This window comes from Toxorhynchites rutilus, chromosome 2 (assembly GCF_029784135.1).
Source record: "Toxorhynchites rutilus septentrionalis strain SRP chromosome 2, ASM2978413v1, whole genome shotgun sequence".
NCBI classification, from domain to species: domain Eukaryota; kingdom Metazoa; phylum Arthropoda; class Insecta; order Diptera; family Culicidae; genus Toxorhynchites; species Toxorhynchites rutilus.
In genome coordinates this window covers 303,370,519-303,396,750 of record NC_073745.1, presented here as the reverse complement: position 1 = coordinate 303,396,750, position 26,232 = coordinate 303,370,519, and the positions used below count along the sequence as shown (strand labels likewise).

Below are 26,232 nucleotides of genomic sequence, written 5' to 3'. Positions count from 1 at the left end.
CGTCGGGACCAGGATTTGAACCTTTCAAACGAGTGCATGCTGTTTCCACGGAGTTATGAGTGATCAATGGATGAGGACCGATGGCTGGGCGATGTGGTACAGCATTACTAATCTGTGCATGACAAATGAGGATAAAAACTAAATCATGACTGGGTATTTGCAGACAAAATGATGTTCAAAGATCCTCATTCAATAGCATTTTTAGAAGATTTTGAGTAAAAACAATCGAGATCCGCAGATAGTCCGATAATAGCGCCAACCATCGTCGCAACCGATGCCAAATCTGAACGCTATCAATTAACAGTGTAGCAAACATTCCAGCAGCAGTCTTTCCGATGAGCGCCATGGAAGCCCTGGAATTTCCGCACTGCGCAAGCTCGCTTCCTGTCTTCAGTTTTCCCAACTGGTCACAGCTGAGTTTGTCCGCTTTGTTTTGCCAAACGGTGGCATAATCAAAACAACTTCTGATGGGTGGTCGGGTGGCAGAGTTGGTGGAATGCGGAATGAACTCAATGACCCGCTCCGTTCATCCCACCGCACAACCACACTGACATGTGGGAGAGAGAGCCTTACCTAGAGCTCTCCATTCCGTTGGGAGGGAAAGCGTCACGTGAATCTTTCACCCCATTTTCGCGATTGCAGCGAGATTTCCCTCATGCTGGAAAAATCGTCCTCACCCCCTCTGGGAGAGGGTGAGAGAGTAACAAGAGCAATTCGCGAAAATTTGGCTGGCCGTTGGCAGTTGGTTCCGAAGCGCGTCGGAGATCGATGTTCAGTCGAGATGCAGAGTCGGTCGCGTTCTGTTCGGTGTGTCGCTCGTTGTTCGGTCTGAAAGTGTTCGAGGTGGTTTTCAGGGGACAGGTCATTGGTGAGAAAAGCTGGGTTGCGCGGCAATCGATGGTCCACGATGACGTCGAATGGTTGTCATCAGTAAAACTACTAAGGGAAGGAATAGCAGCCGTCGTGTGTGGTGCTGTTTGGCGCAAAGGATCATACTTGTGGCCAGAAGTTGAAGCATCGGTTCGTGTGAATGAGCGAGAGTCGAAGAGAACTGAACCGACGCGGAGGAAAAACCGTGAGAATTCCGAGAGAAGCAACTCGGCTGTCGATGGTCCAGAGGACGCTGTGAAGTGCGAGTGAGTTTCTTCAATGGATACAGCAGCAGCAGCAGCAGCAGTGTCTCCTGCCAAAGGGTGAGAAGTGTTCCCTGGAAGAATAAAAATTGTATAGAGTGTATTCTGTTGAGGTTTCACTTCTCACAAGTGTTGTGCTGTGTGTGATCCAGAGTCATGGACACGGGAAGATTTACTGCCCCTTTGTGGATTTCATTTTCCGGAAAGGAAAAATAACGTGCTGAACGCGAGATTGGCGGTGGAAAATCGAAGAAAAGAATTTGATGACAGTTACCTGCTGAAGAGATTGAGTGTGAGGATCCCTGCAACATTAAAAGTATGTACTGCATTATTTCTGCCTCTAGCATTGAACAATTGTGAAGGTGTTTTGGTGTTTGGCTTTCATTATTTATTGCAACCTTCGGAACGATGGAAAGTAGAGGATGGGACAGAGTTTACCAGGGGAAAAGGCCAACCTTTTCGTAAATTCGCGTGACGAAATCAGAAAACAACAACAGCTACGATAGGGTATGGAATGATGGTGAATATATGCTGCTGTACAATATGTTCTGGAGGACAACCAACGGCTTGGAATGGAATGGTGTCCTCTGGGATATTGGAGTGAACGTATGTGTGTATGTCTGTGTTTGTTTGTTCGGGAAAACGTTCATGACGTGAGGCTGTGTACGAGTGTGGGTGTGCATTTGCTGATTTTGCCTTTGGGTCAGTGTTGGTGTCGTTTGTCCTTGAACTCGTTCCGTGAAAAGCGCCAAACCTATATATGTAATACTGGGCCCACCGAATAGTGGAAGGAATTAAAAATTCAAACCAACCCATTTGTTTTTCGCCTTCCATCCGTGTCCTGCCGGAAAGGCCGGGTGCTTCGTAGCGGAAGACGTGATTTGCCCGTGTGGATGGATGCTAATGGTGGTTGCGGGCGGTGGAAAGTTGGAATTAAAGGTCGTGTTTTGTGACGTAAGTTCGCGAGAGTAGGCTCGAGATTCATTCACGGCTGGGAGTGTAGCTCGCGGAACTAACTCACGTCATAACTCGGAGAGTGATGAGTGATGCTAATTTATGGCGTATATTAATTGCTGACTATCAATCCGTTTGGCACATTTTTATTCTCGGAAGCAACGGCGACAATCGATACCAATGGACGCGTATGATTTTCTCATTACGGTCGATATGCATAGAAGTTTTATTGATCCATTACTGTGATTGAATGTAGAAAGTAATAACGCTAGAACTGTTGACAATATATTGATACCCATTTGGGGAAGCTATCTGTTACACAACGATATAAAAATTAGATACCAATATATCGCAATTTATTAGCGATTCGGCCATTGAACGTTTAATAAATAGCAGCGAGATGGTTTTCCGAATCAAATTGGACTTATAGTCCTAGAGGGCTGAATTTATTTCTAGGTAATCAATAACCAGTCTCAATTTCTTAATATCATTTCTTGATTTCTGAGGTATTATTAATGTTCCACTCAGATTTAGTATTTTCTATTTTTTAGGATTTGCTGGTAACATCTGTTTTTATTCATTCATTAATTTTTTTTAGTTGGATATTCCGATAGCCGACACTGTTTCGTGCAACAGGGACCAAGATTTTTCGTAAGTAAATGAGTTATTCGTGAAATAAATCAAATGTATTAATCACTTCTCTCTCATGATTGTTCTCTTTTTCGGCTATATTCGCTTGACGATTTATTTAGCGTCGTCTTCGATTGCTGTTGTTTCTGTTTCTAGTGTCATTTTATCATTGGTTTGATTGTGACCTCTGTGGAAATTACAGATTGGACTCGACCCAATAAAGATTTGATTATATAGGATTTTCATATTTCAAATATTACTTATCCAAAGAAAAATATAATATTTTAACGTCATGGTGAAAATGTATTGGCTATCATGAGTGTAGTAAAAATCGTGATTTTTGAAGATTTTTTTTTTTTATTCTAATCGTTTATTTTTACAGGCTCAGTTACACAGGTTTAAAGGAGCCGAACTCCTTACTGTATTGTTACTAGTATATATATACATTTTTCCTTAATTCTAATGTTAATAATATAGGAAACCGAATACTCGCGGTCGACTCGAGTTTAGAAGGGTGACATATTTTCTTCAGGAAAAGGAGGGGATATGAGGATATGTTGACAATGATCACACTCACACTCTCAATCACACTCATCACACTCAATTCTTAAACCTATCTTATATCTAATATGTATTTACATTTCATCTTATTCTTAAGAAGGGATCCGATCTCTCGCAAAGGAGAAGGAAAAGGAAAAACTAAGGGTATAAGGACAATCACACACGAAGATCGATAGCTTTAAGGAATACATATATTTGGGACATGTAATCAAGGTCTAACCGAGCCAACACGTCTCTCACCGGCACCATGGGCTGCCTTCCTTGGGCCCGAAGGGTGACTACTAAATTCGATCTGGCGACAAGATACAGCTCGCACGACCAAACAACGTGCTCGATGTCGTGGTAACCTTGGCCACAAACACAAAGATTGTTGTCGGCAAGATTAATACGAAAGAGTAGCGCATCTAACGAACAGTGATTGGACATGAGTCGGGAGAAGGTGCGAATAAAGTCCCGACTCAAGTCCAGACTTTTGAACCATAGTTTGAGGCTAACCTTAGGGATAATCGAGTGGAGCCACCGGCCCAATTCATCTTCGTTCCATTTGCGTTGCCAGTTAACTATGGTATTTTTGCGGACTAAAGAATAAAATTCATTGAAGGCGATTTGACGCTGATAAATATCGCATTCAATTGCACCTACCTTTGCTAATGAGTCAGCCCTCTCATTACCCGGAATTGAGCAATGTGAAGGGACCCAGACAAAGGTAATGACATAACAGCGTCTGGATAAAGCACTCAAAATTTCTCGTATTCTCTCAAGGAAATACGGCGAGTGCTTTTCCGGCCTCACTGAACGGATAGCTTCGACAGAACTAAGACTATCCGTTACAATGTAATAGTGTTCAACAGGTCGTGAGGCGACGCTGTCCAGCGCCCAGTGTATCGCTGCCAATTCAGCAATATACACTGAGCAAGGATTCTGAAGAATGTAGGAGGTGCTAAAAAATTCGTTGAACACTCCAAATCCTGTGGACTCATTCATAGAGGACCCATCAGTAAAGTACATATTACCACAATTGATATCCCCATACTTTGCATCGAAGATCGTTGGAACGATCCTCGATCGAAGATAATCTGATGTTCCATGGATATCCTGCTTCATGGACAGATCAAAATGCACAGAGGAATTGATGTAGTCAGGAAAAGAAACACGGTTGGGAATGTACGAAGAAGGATCAACCTGCATGGAGATGAATTCATGGTATGAACTCTTGAATCCGGAGTGAAAATTTAGCTCGATCAGCTGCTCAAAATTTCCGATCACCAATGGGTTCATAACCTTACACCGGATGAGGAACCGAAGAGATAATAAATTGAAGCGATCTTTTAGTGGGAGTAAGCCTGCCAAAACCTCGAGACTCATGGTATGCGTTGAGGGCATACATCCCAACGCAATACGGAGACAAAGATACTGAATTCGTTCGAGTTTAATGAGGTGTGTTTTGGCAGCTGATTGAAAACAGAAACTGCCATACTCCATCACTGAGAGAATAGTTGTTCGATACAACATTATAAGATCTTCGGGATGGGCTCCCCACCAGGTGCCGGTAATTGTACGGAGAAAGTTTATTCTTTGTTGGCATTTTTTACTCAGATACCTAATATGGGCCCCCCAAGTACATTTAGAGTCGAACCAGACCCCAAGATACTTGAATGACATAGCATGAGTGATCGGTTTACCCAAAAGTTGAAGCTTTGGTTTTGCTGGTCTATGCTTCCTAGAAAAAACCACCATCTCTGTTTTCTCCGTGGAGAATTCGATCCCTAGCCCAATGGCCCAGGTTGAAAAATTGCTCAACGTATCTTGTAAGGGTTCTTGTAGGTCGGATTCTGTTGATCCTACGACAGAGACCACTCCATCATCTGCAAGTTGTCTTAGGCTGCAATTTTGTGTAAGGCAATTGTCAATGTCGCTTACGTAGAAGTTGTACAAAAGGGGGCTTAAACATGAGCCCTGGGGGAGGCCCATGTAAGAGACCCGACTTGCTGCCGAATCTCCGTGAGAAAAGTTCAAATGTTTCTCACAAAGCAAGTTATATAACATATTATTCAATAGAGGCGACAGACCCCGAGATTGTAATTTGTCTGACAAAACCTCTATTGAAACAGAATCAAAGGCCCCCTTTATGTCCAAGAATACTGAAGCCATTTGTTTTTTTTCGGCGTAAGCCATTTGAATTTCTGAAGAAAGCAACGCAAGACAATCATTCGTCCCCTTGCCCCTGCGGAACCCATATTGTGTATCTGAGAGTAGGCCATTCGTTTCAACCCATCGATCAAGGCGAAACAAGATCATTTTCTCCAACAATTTCCGTATACAAGACAGCATTCCTATTGGGCGGTACGAATTGAAGTCGGACGCGGGTTTTCCGGGTTTTTGAATAGCTATAACTCGTACTTGTCTCCAATCATCTGGAACAATATTATGCTCCAGAAACCGATTGAATAAGTTCAATAAGCGATGTTTCGCCACATCAGGGAGATTTTTCAGCAAGTTGAACTTAATTCTATCCGTTCCCGGAGCAGAATTGTTACATGAAAGGAGAGCAAGAGAGAATTCTACCATCGAAAACTCGGAATCAAGATCGCACCTATCTTGTGGTATATCTCGAATAATTCTTTGCACTGGAGCGGAATCGGGACAAACCTTTCGTGCAAAATTAAAATTCCATCGATGTGAATATTCCTCGCTTTCATTGGATGAAGAGCGATTTCTCATGTTTCGAGTCACTTTCCATAATTTTTTCATTGACGTTTCTCGTGACAAACCTCCCACGAAATTTCGTCAATAAGCACGTTTTTTCCCTTTGATCAAGTTTTTAAATTGATTTTCAAGGTCCAAATACGTTTGAAAATTTTCAATGGTTCCACGTTTCCGAAAAGCTTTAAATGCATTCGATTTATCTCCATAAAGCTTGGAACACTGGCCATCCCACCATGGATTGGGAGGCCTTCGACGAATAGTGGAACCTGGGATGGGTTTCGTTTGAGCGCGAACCGCGCTGTCATAGATCAAACGAGAAATGAAGTTATACTCCTCCAATGGAGGCAAACCATCTCTGGAATTGATGGCTAGAGCAATCGCGTCCGCATAATTTTTCCAGACATTTTGAAGATTATGTTTATAATGATATTACAGCGGAACTAAGAAAGATAGAAGTTGGGTGTCAAAGAACAAATTGTAGAGCGGATAGGGAGCTTTAATTTGGTTGATGAAAACAATCAGGTTTATTATGTATTTTTGTGATAAAATTATAACACCATACACTACTAACTTTACACTTCCAAAATGTTATTTAACCACCGCGTCCATTATTTTGAACTATTGTGGTATACCCCTTTTTTATACTACACATCAAGCTTCTCTACTACTTATTGATGAAGGAGTAGACTGAAAGCTATAGTGAGATAGGTGCCAATCAGGAATAATCTGTTTGATAAAATTTATAATCCTGATCGACGACGCAGACCAAATTTCCTTGGGAACCAGAATAATTTTATCAAGGTGTTAAAGTCTGCGTTTAGTTAGAGCTCCGCAGTTACAGAGCAAATGTTCCGAGGTTTCCTCTTCGGCATTTAGAGTGCGTGCGATTTGGCACAGGGGCCGTGCCGTGCCAAACAAAAATGGCACAGAAATGGCGTGCCATGGCACAGTGGACATCCATACTTTATGGGGTGACCCTCGAAAAAATCGTTTTTTTTGCTTTTTTGGGAAGCTTATGTCCTCAGAAACGATTTCCTGAAAGAATTGTTCGATATTTAATTTCGTTGGAAAGTTATAGCCGAAAGTATGAGGTCACCTCAAGGGATATATTAAGTATTACCGTGCGAATTTTTGAACGTGTTTTTCTCGAAACCATGTTTTTTCAGCTGGTGGTTCAAGATATTCATCGTTCTGCGGCACCCGTTGCTTCAGAACCGAAATCACCAGTAAGTTATCCAGCTGTCAACAGCGTATTAATCATTATTCGTAAACTTGAAAAATAATAAATACATCTACAAGTATAACTCTAACGATAACCAAAACACCCGAATACTTGACTTTATTCCTACATCTGTAAAAAGATCACGAAAATTCATTATTTTTCATTTTGTAGAATATTTTCCCTTCAAGACAATTGTCCTTTTTAATTTCTTTTTCTTCTTTGTTTGTTTTTTAGATACTTCTAATTCTAAGGTTAATTATTCTACATTAGAAATCGGCAGGATTTGTTTGGAAACATATTATAGAGAAATTTTCTAAATATAGGAGTTGGGTGTCTAAGAACAAATTGTAGAGCGGTTAAACAGCGTTAATTTGGTTGATATAAGTAATCATGTTTATTTTGCCTTGTTTCTGCGTTTGTGGCCGTTGTTTATTCGTGCGAGGTGTATCTTCCACAACGAAACTTGTTGCCACAATGGGTGAAAGAATGTCCAAGTTTTTTGCAATTGGTCCAATGGTAAACCTGCGGTACAAACAGGTGCACCGAAAAAAAAAACATTTTCTACTTTCACGAAGTTTGGGGAACAGAACCGGCGAAAGTCGACCGATAAGAGTGTGAGGGCTTATAAACTGTTTTATTATCTTCCAAAGATGCTGAATGCAGTTGTCTAACATCCAGAATCTTCACAAGCTCTCCAATTAACGAATTTTTAAAACAACCCGTGTATCTTGTCGCCAGATCGAATTTAGAAAACTCCCATCGCGCCCGAGGAAGACAGCCCAATGTGTCGGTGAGAGATATGTTGGCTCGGTTAGATCTTGATTACATGTCCCAAATACAGGGAAATTTCGACATAGAGTACCCTCGTTATAACGTGCCTTCGATTTAACGTCACTGGATATAACGTACATTTTACCTCGATATAACGTACACATTTTCAAAGTGTAAAGGGATAATTTTTTAAATATTTTTTTGCTGAAAGAACGATAAATCTGTATTTTAATACTAGAACATGTTTTGTACCTTTAACCAATCCCGGAATACAATTGGTTTTGTGATTCCGGATTCTAAATGAATAAATCTTTAATCAACAGTACGAAGGAAAACATCATGAGAAAGGCTACCTTCGTCTTTTAGTTGAATTTATTCATCAACCTTACCCAAACAGCAACACAATAAAATAATACAAGCTACGTTTCTGAGTTCTTTTTTATGCTTCGATATAACGTACAATTTTGAAAGTGAAATGTACATTATATCGCAGTTACCCTGTATATGTTTTCCTTAAAACTATCGATCTTTGTTTGTAATTGTCCCTATATCCTTATACCCTCCTTCTCTTCCGTTGCAAGCAATTGGCCCCCTTGCTATAAACAGTAAAATAAGTTGAAATGTAAATATACAATAGATATACCAATAGATTTAAGAATTGAGTGTGTTCTCAACATTGAACAATTCCCTTATATCCCATCCTTTTCCTCAAAAAATATGTCACCCTTCTAAACTCGAGTCCATCGCGAGTAATCGGTTTTCCACCTTAACAGTTCGATTGAAAAGTTTATAAGATAACACAGTAAAACTATCTTTTTGCAAAATTCAATTTTATTATTCAACATAATTGCCATCGAGGGTGATACAGCGTTTATAGCAATCTTGCAACTTTTCGATATCATTTTTATAGTACTCTTTCGGTTTTTCATCAAAATAGTCCTCAGTTTCGGTAATCACTCCATCATCGGTCTCAAATTTCTTGCCAGCGAGTATTCTCTTCAGGCCTGCGAACAGAAAATAGTCGCTTTGGCCAGATTTGGAGAAAACGGTGGATGCGGCAGCAATTCGAAGCCCAATTAATGCAATTACACGCGAAAATCGGATTTTTCCATTTTTTTCACAAAAAAAAAAGTTGCTTCACTCTCAATGCTGTAACTCACGAGCCAATCGACCGATTGCTGACAAATTTTGACGCGTATCCATTGAAAGATAGTCAAGTAGATTTTTGCAAGAGACGCCATCTAGACGTCAACCTTATGATCTTTTCAGCCGAACTGTAACTAACGATAGTGTAAGGAAGATTGTTTATATACAGTTTTATAATAACTCCGGCAGTGTTGAAATTCGACCATATGCGCAGGAGGATTTTTTCTATAACATACGGGTGTAGGCTGATAAATAATACACATACATGCTTGTAGAAAACGAACAAAAACAAATAGCAAGGTTGGGTAAAAACAAATCTTAACCTTCAAAACATGAATTATTTCTCGACATAGTCACCCTTCAAGCATTACACATTTCTCCCAACGTGTAACGAGTTTTTTCATACCATCACTGATTAATTCATCCGACTTTTCTGGAATCCAGGACGGGATAGCTGCTGTCATCTCATTGTCAGAGCTGTAATGATTATCCTTCAGTTCTCTCTCTCTAGTAGAGGAAAAAAATCGCAAGACACAAGGTCGGGAGAATACGGGGAATAGGTGGAATTAATTCAAACTTCAGGTTTTTCAGAGTCTCAGTTGCACGCGAAGTGTGAGAACGAGCGTTGTCGTGTTGCAATATGTTTGGCGCCAGGTAACCTCTATCAAGACAAACTCGACGTCGGAGGTGTTCCAGTGTCTGAATATACTGTATATTCGACTACTTTCAATTGATACTCATATTGATGAGGGCTTTAAAAAATATATTTATGGCGCCATTTTGTGGTGGCGGTAATTTTGAATTTGCACTTATCATAAAAAACTGTGTTCTGCTAGTCAAGCCCTTTCATTTGATACTCATATTGATGGGGTTTCGAAAAAAATATATATGGCGCCATTTTGTGGTGGCGGCCATTTTGGATTTGCATTCTTCATAAATAACTGTGTTCTACTAGTCAAACTCTTTCATATTGATGGGATTTTGAAAAAATATGCAGTCCGCCATTTGTGCCATTTTAACCATTTGGGCCATTTGTGCCATTTGTGCCAACTGTGCCCACTATTCCAACTGTGCCAACTATTCCAACTGTGCCAGTGTGTGCCAACCGTGCCATTTGTACCAAACGTACCAAACTCCGGCACCTGTTCTGATTCCCATTTCCGACCCATCAGTGTAGAACATGATTTAACCATTGCGAACGTTGGGGCCACCTTCATCCCATACGGAACGAGAATGTTCGATCACTCAGATTCGGGGTGCTCAAGTGACCAGTTTTGTCCCCGTCTAGTATTTTTTTCCATCTTTTAAGTTTCTCTAGTTGAACATATTGGTTCAAAGGTACCAGGTGAAGGATAGCCTCCAATGCCTTTGAAGGAGTGCTTCGCATTGCTCCAGTAATTGCAACGCATGCTAGTCGTTGGAGTATGTTTAGCTTTTTTGTAGCTACAGTCTCCTTAGTCTTTGGCCACCATACAAGTGAGGCATAAGTTATCCTAGGCCGCACAATTGCAGTGTAGACCCACATAACCATTTTTGGTTTAAGGCCCCATGTTCTTTCTATCATTTTAGAGCATGCCCATAGGGCTGAGTTGGCCTTGCTGATTATTGAATATAAGTGCGCGTTCCAGTTTAATTTAGCATCTAAGATTACACCTAGATATTTCACTGAAGCGCTGCTTTTTATTTCCTCTCCCCCAAGATGTAAAGACTGCAGATGCAGTTTTTTTCTTTTTGGAGAAAGGAATAATTGTGGTTTCTGAGGGATTCATGCTCAGACCTTCTGTGATACACCAAAATTGTGTAAAGTTTAAGGCCAAGACCATCTGCATTCTGCTCGATAATACGTCGTCTAACTTGCCACGTACCATTATGACTAGATCATCGGCAAAGCCCACAACCTCGAATCCTTTTACCTCTAAACTTATCAGAAGGTCGTCAACTACAAGTGACCAAAGGAGAGGTGATAGAACCCCTCCTTGTGGGCAAACTTTTGTTGCAATCACGGATGTCGACGACCCGCCCAGCTCCGAGGTGATTCGTCTATGTGTGAGCATGCCCTGGATCCATTGCACAATGGTCCAGGAGATGCATTTAATTGGAAACTAGCATTTAGAGCTTGACAGTTATACAGTCAAAATTAGGGTGACCAAAATTGTCGATGAAATAAAAAATCTAACTTTCTTATCTTTATAGATAGAGGTAAATATAGTTCGACAATGTTGTAGCTCCAATTGTTTTAGACATCTTTGTAGAAAAAAGTTTTTCTCTATCTCTTGAAATAACCGATATAGAGCCTTTTTTCTAAGTTACGTTAGGGTCACCATGAAAAAAACTGTTTGTTTTGCTCTAACTTTTATATTTCAAATTTTACATGCAAACTGTCTTCGAAAGACTTTTAGAGCATACTGATACAAACATTTTTCGATGCAGAACTTGTCAATATCTCAATTTTACTCAAAGCTATTGATATTTCTTCCCAAAAAACACGCTTTTTCCCATCTGCACCTGCAGATTTGTAAGGTAGAAAGGATCTCACCGCGTTTACTACTCTGGCCCTCGTGAAGACTAACCCAGCAACTATGTTAGCGACATCATTTGCACTTTCTGGTCTTGTGAGGTACCTTCGGGAACTTTTTGTGTCGCTATTATAGCCAGGATTTGTATTCGAGTGGACAGATGTAGATCCCGGTGAGTCTTCATCAGTAAGTGTGGTACTTCTGAGGGAGTTTTTTTTTTTTTTATCTGAATTACAGTGACTTTCAACTCATTTGGCTGGTTCGTCACTTTTACTTCCATTTTTGGAAGAATTTCGGGAGTGAGAATTGAACTCGTGACCTTTAGCGTGAGAGGCATGGATGTTACCACTACGCCAGATCGCCTCCACTCTCAGGGAGTTTTTGTAAACGAACCGTCGTCCTTTTTAAGGGAACCTAGCCCGTTCGAGAGGTCTTTTGCCAGAGTCTTATTGAGTCTAGCAACGGTTGGAGTACTTTCAATGCTTTCGCAGTTATATACCCAGGATTTTTGTTTGGATCGTCTCAGTTCTCTGCTGTACTCAGTAAGAGCCGTTTTGTATTGAGACCAGTCCGAAGTAATTTTTGCTCTGTTGAACAGTTTCCGCGCTGTTTTGCGAAGATGTTCAAGCCTTTTATTTCATTAAGGAACGTTTCTTGTTGAAGAAATTATTCTTAGTGGGCAATTGCTGTTGTAGGCATACACTATCGTTTCGTTTATTTATTTTGAAGCTGATTCAAGCTGCTGAATCGACCTTTTTTTTTGAGTTTAGAGTTTTTGACTCGAGCTCAAGGGGATTACCGATTCCAGTTAGTTTTTTCGGGATCTCGGTATTCTCTCAGCACTGTCATGCCACTATCCCATTCAAAAATAATGTGTCTATGATCAGACAAAGACGCCTCTTCGGAAACGTGCCAGTTATGAATTTTGTTAAGAATAACCGGGCTACACAGCGTTTCACCTCGGTAGTTAATGTCGGTACTTGCCCACATTGTATGATGAGCGTTGGCATCACATCCGATGATGAAATCCTTGTTGATTTCCCTACAATAGTTAACAAACGCCGCTTCCTCCCGTGGGGGAACCTCAGGAACGTCGTCAGGAAAGTAAGCGGACGCAATTACGATGTCGGATCTTCCTTTGGTGGTTGGTACTTCCACTCCGATTGCGACGATGTCCCTTTGAATGATTTCTGTAATAGGAAAGCATTTAATGTTTGCATTTACTAAGACAGCAGCTCTTGAGGAGTCATGCTTGTCATCATAGAGCAACTTACATGAACCTGTTTGAATACCTAGTATTCATCCTTTGTGAACCCAAGGCTCTTGGATAAGAGCTAGATCCACAGCGTCTTTTGTAAACCTCCTGGATAACACGCTCGACGCTGCTTTATGATGGAGGTTTAATTGCAAAACTTTAGTGTTCTGCATTAGGTTGGGTTGGCCGATCCGGGGGATTATTTGGGAGAATCGGAACCCCATCTGTTTTGTTGAAATTATGGTCAGGTTTTTTGCTTGTTCTAGTGTCCATGTTCGTTTTGGATCTGGCGTGAAGAAACTCACCTTTTTCACTTGACGTAGTTGAAGTTCCTACTCTTTTTGTGATTGCCGTTGAGTTTGAACCGCTTGGGCCAGGAACATACAGATTGTCAAACTTGATGAGCTGGCAATGTGATTTATTTACATCTGCAAATGTTTCTATTTCAACACCAAAAATGTGGCATTGTCACATCTGTCTATTCTTCATTTTCTTTTTATCTTCTTCTTTTTCTTCTTTTTTTTCTCAAGCACAAAGATTTTTCAACAAAAGAACAATGTTTCGCAGGGAATGAAGTACCAAAATCGACAAAGAAGACAATTCTGATGTTTAAAAATCATATTAGAGCCTTGACAAATAAGATATGTTTTCTAAACTAATAAAAAACTTGCTCGTATTACCATAATTGGTACAATTGCGATGATATACTTCTACCCTATCTGAAGTCTAAAAAACCAAAACAAAAACGGATTTCTCAAGCTTGTTAAGTTGGCCGGTTTTGCAACTAGGCGACACAATTGTTCGATGTCTAGAGTGATACTGAAATACAGAACTCATTGCGTATCATTGCATTGCATATTGCATATAATAGTAGTATTTCTGTATCTTTCAGAAAGATAATATCTCCATCGTTCTAAAAGACATCATTCTTAGAGCAATAATTCACGTATAATTCATCAATATGTAAAATGAGGTGCTCCCCCTTATCAAAAAAATTTTAGAAAAAAATTTTATTGAAGAAAAGTATTTTGAAAATTAAAATTCATTTTTCTCGAAAATATATGCTTTCAAAATTCTGAAAGAAATAGATATAAATAGCCCTTAAAATTTCCAATAAGTTTTCCATACATCGGACGATGGGCATGTTGGAAAAAGTTTTTCGAACAACAACTTTTTCATGTTTTTCTTTGAAAAAATGCTATTAATGTTCAATTCGTAACATTTTTATGTATAAATTATCGCAATTTACATGCTCTGCTAACTTTTCTCTATTTAGAAACATGTCAACAAAATGTCAAACGTGAGAATTTACACACAAAAATGTTACGAGCAAAACATAATTTTTTTCAGGAGTCTTCATACAAAATGACAAATATTCCAAAAACTATAAAAAATGGAAAGTTGATGTCTTCGAGAAAAGTTTATATTTTAACAAGATCTAGAACTTTGTCGAATGCACTATATCGCTATCTTGACTTCAAACAAAATTAGGATAAGTTGTATTTTTTTCAAAAAAAAAAACATGAAAAAGTTGTTCGAAAAGCTTTTTCCCTGTAAAAGTGCTCATCTTCCAATGTATGGACGACTTGTTGGAAATTGTAAGGGCTATTCATATATATATTTTTGAGAATTTAGAAAAAAATCGTGTTTGAGAAAAATGAATTTTTATTTTTAAAATATCTTTTTTGTCAGTGAATTTGTTTTCCAAATTTTTTTCGGTATTTTTTTGTGAAAATTTAAACAATTTCCTACATCCTTTGACAAGAATTTTGTAGGTATCATAGTTGTTAAGTTATAAATTTTTGTGAAAAATTAAGAAAAAAATTTGGCTTTTTCCAAAAAGTAAAACTTGTTGGAAATTTTAAGGGCTATTCATATCTATTTCTTTCAGAATTTTGAAGCATATGTTTTCGAGAAAAATGAATATTAATTTTCAAAATATTTTTTTTCAATAAAATTTTTTTCCAAAAAATTTTTTGGTAATTTTTATTTAAAACCACAATAATTCTTTTTCGAATATTTCAAGTATGCAAAGTTGCTTAATTGACCCATGTCTTTACACCCACAGCGTTTCATTACTTCTGCCAACTCCTAAGACGAGTTGGCATGAAATTCGTCTATGTATAAATAGAATATATTGGAACAGAAACAGACTAAAAATTTATCAAAGTAAATTGTTCATAAGAAAAATGTATAATTTTTTTAACAATTAAATGTTGTAGTTACAAAAGATAAAATATGTTCTATAAGTCGATTAACCATTTGCGATCGTATGACTGCTCTCAGTCACCACAGCAAGGAGCCGCACTAATATTATTTTTTATGCAAATATATATTAGTTTTTTTCTTTTTCTGAACAATTCTTAATTCAAAATTAAAAATACATTTATATACATTTAGTATACCACAAGATCTACTGTTCATCATGAATTCAAAAATATTTGTATAATATTATTGAGTGTACGAAAATTTTATACCCGGGAGAGTTCATCAAACATCATAACATCTTTCACAAAAAAAACTCTAATCAAGCCCTCTCATTTGATTCCCATATTGCCATCAATACAATAATATAGTAAAACACAAATGCATAACGAGCGCACATTTCTATTTCCTTTTACATATTAATGAATCCTTGAAACATATTTTATTTTTTGTAAACACATCTTTCATTTGATAAAACAATTTTACACAGATTTACAAAAAAAATGAACTGGCATCTTTTTAACGAACCACAGAACATGACGCGAACAAAAATTGAACGAAAATGTTGTCAACCTCAAACAGCGGCAACTCGACATGCTAGGTTCCTTCCAACAGGTTGAGTCAACCTTGTCAACTGGTTGCCCCGTGTGCGGACACCCATTTGATTTCACATGCTTTCAACCTTCGTCAAGTTGAAGTCGGTTTTCAGTTGCCCCGTGTGCGAACGGCCTCAGAGTGGGCTATGTATGCCAAATAACTGCCTTTTTTGGCATGATACTTGATGTTTTTACAACTGTCATACTCAAAGTATTGCCAGAGAGTGGCTAACATTTCTGAGAACAATATTGAACGAAAAAATTAAATGCTTGGAAATTGCAGAGCATCAAAGCATCAAAATCATAAAAATGTCACATGGTCCGGTTTGAATTAACACCGACCACTTCATTTATTTATTCATTTCGTCAAACAATAGTAGACTTGAATTACTTACATAATAATGCATAAAAAAAAATTAGATAAGAAATAATCATTCAAATTAGTTCTATATATAGTAGAAGTGTGTAATACGCACCCCCTAAGCGAGAATGGATTTATCTTGACCGTGCTCTTAATCGAACATGATTTAGAAATATCGTGATGGTTTGCTCATTTTTGTTCATAATGATTACATTTGAAGACATTTATTCGTGCCACGCAAAGATATTTGTAAAAAATCATCTGACATCCCTCACATCCAAGCTATTTCTTTCGTGAGAATGTTATCCGGCCGAAAGCGAGCATATTATCCCGATCGAGGGTATGCCATACTGCCCGATGGTAAGCTGATGCGGAAAATATCAAATTGAGAAGGAAATGAATCCTTTCTTACCATTTTCTTCATCTGAGATATTTACTGGGAACTCGACTCAATAAATATGACCCACAGCTATCGCCTCTGAATCGGTTTCAAGCAACAAAAACCTTATAAAGGGTGTGTCACATCAAATTGCATCACGGAAAAAAACGCTGTAGAAATTCGCCCAGTAGACCGATCCTTTTGAAAATTTTAGACAGTAAAATAAAAACTATTAAACAACTTTTGGCATTTTCTTTTTATTCATACTTCGAGCCCAAGCCCGTAAGCTCGCACCTTCCTCTTTACCCCGTCCATAAGGTTCTGTACAACGTCAGGTTGTAGTTTTTTTTTGAACAGAAATCCATTTTCTCTTGAAGTCCGCCTCCGATTTGACATCTTTTGGGTTCTTCCGGAGGGCCTGCTTCATAATCGCCCAATATTTCTCTATTGGGCGAAGCTCCGGCGCGTTGGGCGGGTTCATTTCCTATGGCACGAAGGTGACCCCGTTGGCTTCGTACCACTCCAACACGTCCTTTGAATAGTGGCACGAAGCGAGATCCGGCCAGAAGATGGTCGGGCCCTCGTGCTGCTTCAATAGTGGTAGTAAGCGCTTCTGTAGGCACTCCTTAAGGTAAACCTGCCCGTTTACCGTGCCAAACTTGGATAGTTTCTGCTTGCGAATCTCCTCCGGAACGCTGAATTTGTCCTCTGCGGAGAAGAACAACAGGCCCGGCAGCTGACGAAAGTCCGCTTTGACGTAGGTTTCGTCGTCCATTACCAGGCAATGCGGCTTCGTCAGCATTTCGGTGTACAGCTTCCGGGCTCGCGTCTTCCCCACCATGTTTTGCCTTTCGTCGCGGTTAGTTGCCTTCTGAACCTTGTATGTACACAGGCCCTCCCGCTGCTTGGTCCGCTGGACGAATGAACTTGACAAATTCAGCTTATTGGCGACATCCCGGACCGAACTTCTCGGATCACGTCTAAACTGCTTAACTACGCGCTTGTGATCTTTTTCACTGACGGAGCATCCATTTTTGCCGTTCTTCACCTTCCGGTCGATGGTTAGGTTCTCGAAGTATCGTTTTAGTACTCTGCTGACCGTGGATTGGACGATTCCCAGCATCTTACCGATGTTCCGATGTGACAACTCCGGATTCTCGAAATGAGTGCGCAGAATTAATTCACGACGCTCTTTTTCGTTCGACGACATTTTTCCAAATTTACGAAAAATTGACAGTGAAGCATGGCCAACGTGATCTATACACTCTTATTTGATTATAAGCGAAAGCTGAAGATATAATTCCTAAAAATTAAATTTCTACAGCGTTTTTTCCGTGATGCAATTTGATGTGACACACCCTTTAGAAATGATGGAGAAAATTACATCGAAAATCGCTTCCAAAGAAATTTTTTTTCTTATTTTTTTAAAGCATGTTACAAATGTAAAACTTGCATGGTGGGATTCTATCATTGACTAGTACGATTGTCTGTATCCATTGCATTTCTCTTCTTGGGGGCTGTCCACATACCATGTGGACAGAAAAAGCATGATTTTAGACACCCCCCTCCCCCTCCGTGGACAATCGTGGACATTCCTTATACCCCTTTCCCTGTTGTCCACGTGGACATTCCTCCGGTTTTGAAGAAAAAATCAAGAAATTCTATTTTTTTTCGCTTAAGTTTCATTTCAAGTTTGTTTCTATTTCCTATTCCATATTTTTATTGATAAAAATTTTAGCCTTACCAAAGGTAAAGATTTGTCTTGAAATCTTCGATTTTTTTCAACATTATTTTCTTCCGAATTCCATTTACGTTATCTCCATATCCATTTTAAAATATCGATTGTGAGCTTATTATTGCGTATTTTTACTAAAGCTGACTGGCTGTTTCAGTTTTCAAAAAATCAGACAATGAAATCAAGCACTTTGTTTGAAAACAGAATTTTATCGTCTAAACATCAATGACTTTCGCTTTTACAGGTACGGTAGTGCCTGATGGCTATAATGAACCTAGTAAGAACAAAACATTTGCAGTATCATCGTGATCGATGAATCCGTTGACCTACAAGCCTAAATTGTTAAATCATGCTAAATATTGTCCTGAAAAATTCGTGCCGATTCTGAGGGAAAAACTAAAAGCATATTTTTGTAAACATACATCTTTTCGATCATAGATGCACCGTTTTTTCCAGAATATTTCAGCATCCTTCATGCAACTTGAGAATTCCATCCTCTCAGAACTTATGCTATGCAGTAAGTTGAAGTTCTTACAAGAGTCTTAACAGTTAATAATCTTAAGATGCAATATCTGGTGTGTAAGGCTGGTGGAATTTTAGAAGTGCCCTAGAAGCGTTCTGGATCGTTGATTTTCATACGTTCGGCTGCTAGCAGTACTTGTTGGAATTCATCGAAACTAGTTGTTTGGTAGAAGCTCATGATACAGATTTTCTTCCAGTCCTACCAGACCTAGCCATAACTTTCTTCAAGCGAAAGCCTGCTTCGGGGTTCACTTGCTAAGACTTGTGAATGATTTGTCCTTTACAATTCGCTACAAATATGTATTTTCGTCGCGTTTATGAAACGAATCACAGATTGAGATAAGTCCCTTTAAGTGTTTTCGGTAAAATAAACCCTTATTCCGGGATCCGGTCGGATTTGAATCTAGTATGGCCATAATAATTAACTTCAAACGCGTTTTTTTCGAAACATGTTTTTCCAAACTGGATTACACGATATCTCAAGTTCTACTTATCCGATCTATGTTTATGTGAATACAATCTGTATGCATCTCTCTATCGCATGAACCTATAAAAAATCATAATTTCGTAACTTTAGTATTTTAAAAAAAAAATTTAAACAGCATTTTTTTCTTAAAATTTTCGCCATATTGTCAAAAAACACGTTTTTGACTCGTCCGAGGTTCATGCGATAGTGCCATCTTTACTGATTCAGAATCTGTTCGATTTGTTTGTTTCAAATAACCAGAAGGGCTGGAATCGTGTACGCCATGCCACAACTTTTTTTGAAACCCCTCACTTGATCAGCTTCTAATTATGGATATGTTTTTTTCCGTTCAATTTTTGTTTTATTGTTGAAAAATAGATATAATGGATGGTAAAAATATTCTTTGTTTACTTTTCGGAGCTCGAAGAAAAGTCCGAAATTCGTGTCTCTATCCCCCTGAATCTGATCGAGTCAAATCCAATCGGATTGTGTAAATGTTGCAACCTTGAAATGCAGAATGCAAAAGTTTATTTAGTTCGGATTGCGATATGTCAAATCCGATCGGGTTCCGTAATATGGGTTAATATGTAGTCCATGCATTGTTTCATGTTGCATGCATGTTTTTCGTGATGGTTCGTTTCTCATGAACGGTGATTTTCGACATCTGTAGCAAATCTGATAATTCATGTGCATCAAGGATTAATCTTATCTTTTAATCAATCAGCAGTGGCAGCATGAACTTTCCAGACAACTCAAAAGAAGCGTATTACAAAAATTACCAGACTTCAATGAAGAACAGCATCATTGCAAGAAATAGATCTCCAGAGATACGGCCCGTACACTCATGGAAGAATTTGTTGTTCGTTTCAATGTTCAGAAATCCTTGAGAGTTCTCGAAAAAAAACCAAACAGTTTTGTCATCAAGAGCAAAAGCTGAATTCAACCCGCACTTAAGTCGTGATTTTCAATACTACAAAAAATCAAACATTCTTTGTGTTATTGGGTGTCTTTATCCTGACGGATTTAATGGCCCTCTATTACCGATTGAAATAAATTGATGGATCCTAGTTCATGTGCGTTACCCTCAGAATAAACATTTCAGGAGAGAGGTTCAGCAATATGAAAAAATATGGATGTTTGTCCGAGCAGCACTCTCAGGCAGTTCAGTATTATTATTGATGAATACTGACTACTCAGGACGGGCGTGAAGTTTAAAAGATCGTGTAAATACAAAATAGATCTCATTCAATTTTGACTATTAACGTGAATGTTTTACTTTAAAAAATACTTAACGTATCCACGTGGACATTATCAAAACCCCCTCCCCCCTCACCGTGGACAAGCGTGGACATTTACGTAACACCCCCCCTCCCCCCCAAATTGCATCACGGAAAAAACGCTGTAGAAATTCGCCCAGTACACCGATCCTTTTGAAAATTTTAGACAGTAAAATAAAAACTATTAAACAACTTTTGGCATTTTCTTTTTATTCATACTTCGAGCCCAAGCCCGTATGCTCGCACCTTCCTCTTTACTCCGTCCATAAGGTTCTGTACAACGTCAGGTTGTAGTTTTTTTTGAACAGAAATCCATTTTCTCTTGAAGTCCGCCTCCGATTTGACACCTTTTGGGTTCTTCCGGTGGGCAGATCGCTTGCCGCTTTCCGCAAGAGCAGATCGCTTGCCACACCATGTACTTTTTGGCAAACTTGGATAGTTTCTGCTTGCGAATCTCCTCCGGAACGCTGAATTTGTCCTCTGCGGAGAAGAACAACAGGCCCGGCAGCTGACGAAAGTCCGCTTTGACGTAGGTTTCGTCGTCCATTACCAGGCAATGCTGCTTCGTCAGCATTTCGGTGTACAGCTTCCGGGCTCGCGTCTTCCCCACCATGTTTTGCCTTTCGTCGCGGTTAGGAGCCTTCTGAACCTTGTATGTACGCAGGCCCTCCCGCTGCTTGGTCCGCTGGACGAATGAACTTGACAAATTCAGCTTATTGGCGAGATCCCGGACCGAACTTCTCGGATCACGTCTAAACTGCTTAACTACGCGCTTGTGATCTTTTTCACTGACGGAGCATCCATTTTGCCGTTCTTCACCTTCCGGTCGATGGTTAGGTTCTCGAAGTATCGTTTTAGTACTCTGCTGACCGTGGATAGGACGATTCCCAGCATCTTACCGATGTCCCGATGTGACAACTCCGGATTCTCGAAATGAGTGCACAGGATTAATTCACGACGCTCTTTTTCGTTCGACGACATTTTTCCAAATTTACGAAAAATTGACAGTGACCAACGTGATCCATACACTCTTATCTGATTATAAGCGAAAGCTGAAGATATAATTCCTAAAAATGAAATTTCTACAGCGTTTTTTCCGTGATGCAATTTGATGTGACACACCCTTTATTTTACTCTCAGTGATAGATTTTTTTTGTAAATTTTTCGACATTGTCACATCAATTACATCACTGTACTTGTTGTATGTTTTCATCATTCTGTTGAGTGGCCCATTCATAGCGTATAAAGTTTTAAAACGAAGGGGTTTGAATAAATTTCGTGAACGCAAGTTTCGCGACGGCGCATACAAATTTAGTTTTTTAAGTAAGTTTCAGCAATCTCTCTCCGTTTTTCAAGTGTTTCAATACTTATCAAAACGCCACAAGCTTCATATGGAGGAAGTGGAAATGTTATGCAACCTTACTTCCTCAGAGCAAATAACACAATTTTTTTCTGAACGGATTCTATTCGATTGGAGTGCAGTTCTTGATAGGGTGCCCCATAGGGTTGTAAGCGGTGATACTAGCGATTCTATCGGAAAAAAAACTAAAGGTAAATCGCATTCATGTGGTAACAATTCTACACAAACGTAACAGAATCGCAACGGAACCCGAGATACCACATAGTAAAGCATTTCCTTACAAAGCTTACGCCTCGGATGCAGAACATGTCTCCCGAAACCATACGAATAACTCGTCTACTGGCGAAAAAAAATCCGTTAGGGATGCTGGCTGCTTTTTCCGAGATCGAGAATCGAAAAAATGAATATCAAGATGGGATTGGGTTTACTGAAGACACAAAGGAAGGCGAAAAGGTGTTCGAAAGGTTGTCATCCGATACACTTTGAGGAAAACCAATGAGGAAGGCAAACGATTTCTGTATTATCTCTGTCAGTTTTTTGAGCTTCTTTGTGAACTGTTGGAATGACTGTGGTATTTTGGCATACGTTTACGTGCAACGGAACGTTGCTGTCTGTCATTCGCGTATTACAGTTCTAGCGGTATTGTAAGAAAACCTTGGTGTTACAGTTGTAATGTTCAACTTCTTCCTGCACTATACTCATAACTCTTAACGAGCGTTGTAAAACACTCATTGTGATGATCCTCTTTCGAGTGACACTAGCACGGAGCAAGGCTCCGATCGGAATGGGAATATAAATCCTTCCGATTCACAATCAGTACCACATGTTTGATTATGATTGATGATGGCAGCCATAGCATCGGTATGCTCTCAATAGCAGCAGTTTGCTTACCTTTTTGCTCCTTCCACTGCTTCTCTCCTCTCGTTTGTGCTTAAAGGTTGACTTTTTCTGTGCTACGCAGCATCCCAGAAATGGAAAGGATGCGACAGAAATAGGATTATTTTTCACCAGCAGCAGCGGCAGCTGCTAGAATCTCGAGTGCATAGGAGAAACACTTAACTGGAGAGAAAGGAAAAACCCACCCAGCTTCTGCGGATGATGGTGGTGGTGGTGGAGGATGAGAATGAAGTTGTCTTGTCGTCTGCCGGGGATTGAGATGAACGAGGTGTATTTTTTGCGCCAGTCAGTTCTTCTTCTGTCTCTCTCGCTATGTAATCAATATTCAATTCACCGAACGCATGGTAGTTTGTCGCGTGAAATATTTTCTATCGCTTCGTTAATTCCGGAACCAGAGAAATAGTAAGCGCCGTGTGTTTACTTTGGCTATCAACAACGACAACAACAGTTGGTGGCAAAAGACGAAACTCGCTTCGTGCGCTCCGATAGCGTAAGCTCATTAGCATAATAGCGAAAAGCTCATAATCAGGTTGTGTTTTTATCGTGACTGCATGTAGAACGACATTTTGGTTGCCCCCTCGGGCGTGAAAGACCAGGGCGGACTGGATGGTGCCTAACAGGCTTATTATAAATATATCCAGCCAATGAGCCAGCCAGGTGAGCAGGTGAAAACGCAGAAAGCATCCGAAAAGCAGAGCCGGGGATAATGAAAATTAATACCAACGAGTAAACAGTGTGAGCATTGGTTGTGTTTCACCCTCACCTTGAGGGAGCGAGGACCCCTCAGTGCCTGGGATGCCTTGGGGAAATTTATGGAGATGATGCAGAACAGTGCTCGTTTTCTCCCTCTGTGGCTTGGCTTTTATACGATATGGACGAGGAGGACGAGGATCTCTTCAGGAATGCCGTCGTCAATCCGGGTTGGTTAGCTAATAGAATTGAATGGAATTTTGGGGGAGAGTCTTATCTATTAATACAGGTTTTCAGGGACGGAAAATGATAGTTATCTACGAGAGGCTGAGATTGGAAGATAGCACGCTGTTGTGAGAAATCACCTTGCGAACTTGTAGTCGTAAATAAACCGAACCAAAAAACCCTTGTCATTTTATCTCTCGTCGAAAATCAGGAAAAATTCTTCGCAAGAGAACGTGGGGATGACACAAAGTAAAGTGTACGTAACAATTGAGCTCTTCCAGTAAATCAGTTTTCATGTGTATCACTATTTATAATTGTGATATAATTTGTGGTCTCTGTCACTAACACGTTGAGTCTCGTATCTGTCCCTAGGGGCGGAGCTTTTCGTTAGAAAATGATGATCACTGCGACTGACCAGTTACAAAATAAGGAAATGTAAAAAAAAAATGTTTCTGAATGTTTTACTATGTGTGACTAATTTTTTCAGTCGAATTTCTGACTGTTTTATTTTAATACAATAAACATCTTTGGGAACTCAGACCCACACTGATATTGTGCAAATATTCTTGATGCGAGCTGAATGGAAAGCGTAACAAGAATATTTTGAGGCTCAACGTGTTAAATGGTACATAATTGTAAAACACAAACACAAACCTCCACGGGACACGAACCAGCGCAAGGCATCGAAGAATTTGGCTGTACTCGGATCAGCCACCAACACTATATGGACAACTTTTGTTGCAGAGCACACAAATGCCACATATGATTTTATGGGAGCAGCTGGGAGTTCTGCCATAAATTGTTCTATCAACTCCGGGTACGCTCTGAGGCAAATAATGTATTTGTGAACCACTTGTTTATCTATTACTAGAAGTTTGTCCCGCTAAATATGATTTGGGAACTTCAGTCTTAATTTATTGACCGATGGGAAAAATGCGGCAACACTGTTTCCGTATTTTTGTCAAATTTTAATTATTGGTTGGATGGTAAAATTCTGTTTGAGATACCAGAAAACGCAAATAAGAAGAACGGGCTAAAGTTGGTCGTCCGAGAAAAGCACTTCTTTTATGTTGCGCTTTTGTACGCCTCTGTTGCTAAATTCAAAATTGATGGTGAAGTACATGCTTCGAAACTACTCTTCATCATTTTCAATAACCCTCAAATGGCTGCCAACTTTTTGGATACGTATAAGAGTTACGAAGAATTCATTATTTCTTCAAAACTGAACCCTGAAGAAGGTGTATCTTTGATTATTGAAGCGTATCTTAGCAAAGCTCAGTATCTTTTGGTGAGATCGATTTTTCAAAATCATCGTGCTGACGTGGAGGCGCCCAATAAAAATATAAGCTCATTTCGTGAATGACGAATTTCATGCCAACTCGACTGGCCGTTGGCAGCACCATCTCAAATAGCAGTGGAACGTTGTGGCTGTAAAGACATGGGTCATTTAAGCAACTTTGCATACTTGAAATATTCGAAAAATAATTAGACTACTTTTTGGAAAAAGCCAAATATGTTTTCTAAATTTTATACACAAATTTATAATTTAAAAACTATGATACCTACAAAATTCTTGTCAAAGGATGAAATGTAGGAAATTGTTAAAATTTTCACAAAAAAATACCATAAAATACCAAATATTCTCAAATATATATATATGAATAGCCCTTACAATTTCCAAGAAGTCGTCCATACATCGGAAGATGGGCACTTTTACAGGGAAAAAGTTTTTCGAATAACATCTTTTTCATGTTTTCTTTGAAAAAAATGCAACTAATCCTAATTTTGTTTAAAGTGAAGATCGCAATATAGAGTATTGGACAAAGTTTTAGATCTTGTTAAAATATAAACTTTTGTCGAAGACATCAACTTTCTATCTTTTATAGTTTTTGGAATATGAGTCATTTTTGTATGAAGACTCCTGAAATAATAATGTTTTGCTCGTAACATTTTTGTGTGTAAATTCTCACGTTTGACATGTTCTTGACATGTTTCTAAATAGAGAAAAGTTAGCAAAGCATGTCAATTGCGATAATTTATACATAAAAATGTTACGAATTAAACATTGATAGTATTTGTTCAAAGAAAAAAAGAAAAAGCTGTTGTTCGAAAAACATGTAAATTTGCGCATCGTCCGATGTATGGAAAACTTGTTGGAAATTTCAAGGGCTATTTATATTTATTTTTTTCAGAATTTCAAAAGCATATGTTTTCAAGAAAAAATGAATTTTAAATTTCAGAACTTTTTTTCAATTCAATTTTTTTTCCAAAAAAATCTTTGATAATTTTTATTGAAAACCTAAGTAATTTCCTACATTTCATTCTCTGACCAAGTTTTTGTAGATCTTATACAGGGTGGGCCATTTAAAGTGGAAGCATCTGGCAACCCCATAACTTTTGACAGAGATGTCAGATTAACAAATGTCATACCGCGTTGGGAGCGTCATTTCAGTACAATTTTAACCATGGAACAATACACGCCTAAACAACGCGCTGAAATTGTTCAGCTGTACATTCAAAATAACTTCTCAATTGTGTTAACTAAACTTGCGTGGAAAAATAAAAATAAAGTTAAAACATCGCCTGGAGACAACACTATACGTCGATTATATGCCAAATTTATAT

The 26,232-nt window shown here is 39.0% G+C and overlaps 1 protein-coding gene across 4 annotated transcripts in view; it reads left to right on the top strand.

Moving 5' to 3' along the window:
- Window positions 1-783: 783 nt before the first annotated feature.
- Window positions 784-26,232, top strand: part of LOC129771009 (uncharacterized) — a 493,902-nt gene continuing 468,453 nt past the window's right edge. For all 4 annotated transcript variants that reach the window (XM_055774239.1, XM_055774238.1, XM_055774237.1 and 1 more), the window contains exon 1: window positions 784-1,449. The gene's annotated coding sequence lies outside the window, so the exon portion shown is untranslated. The remainder of the gene's footprint in view (window positions 1,450-26,232) is intronic.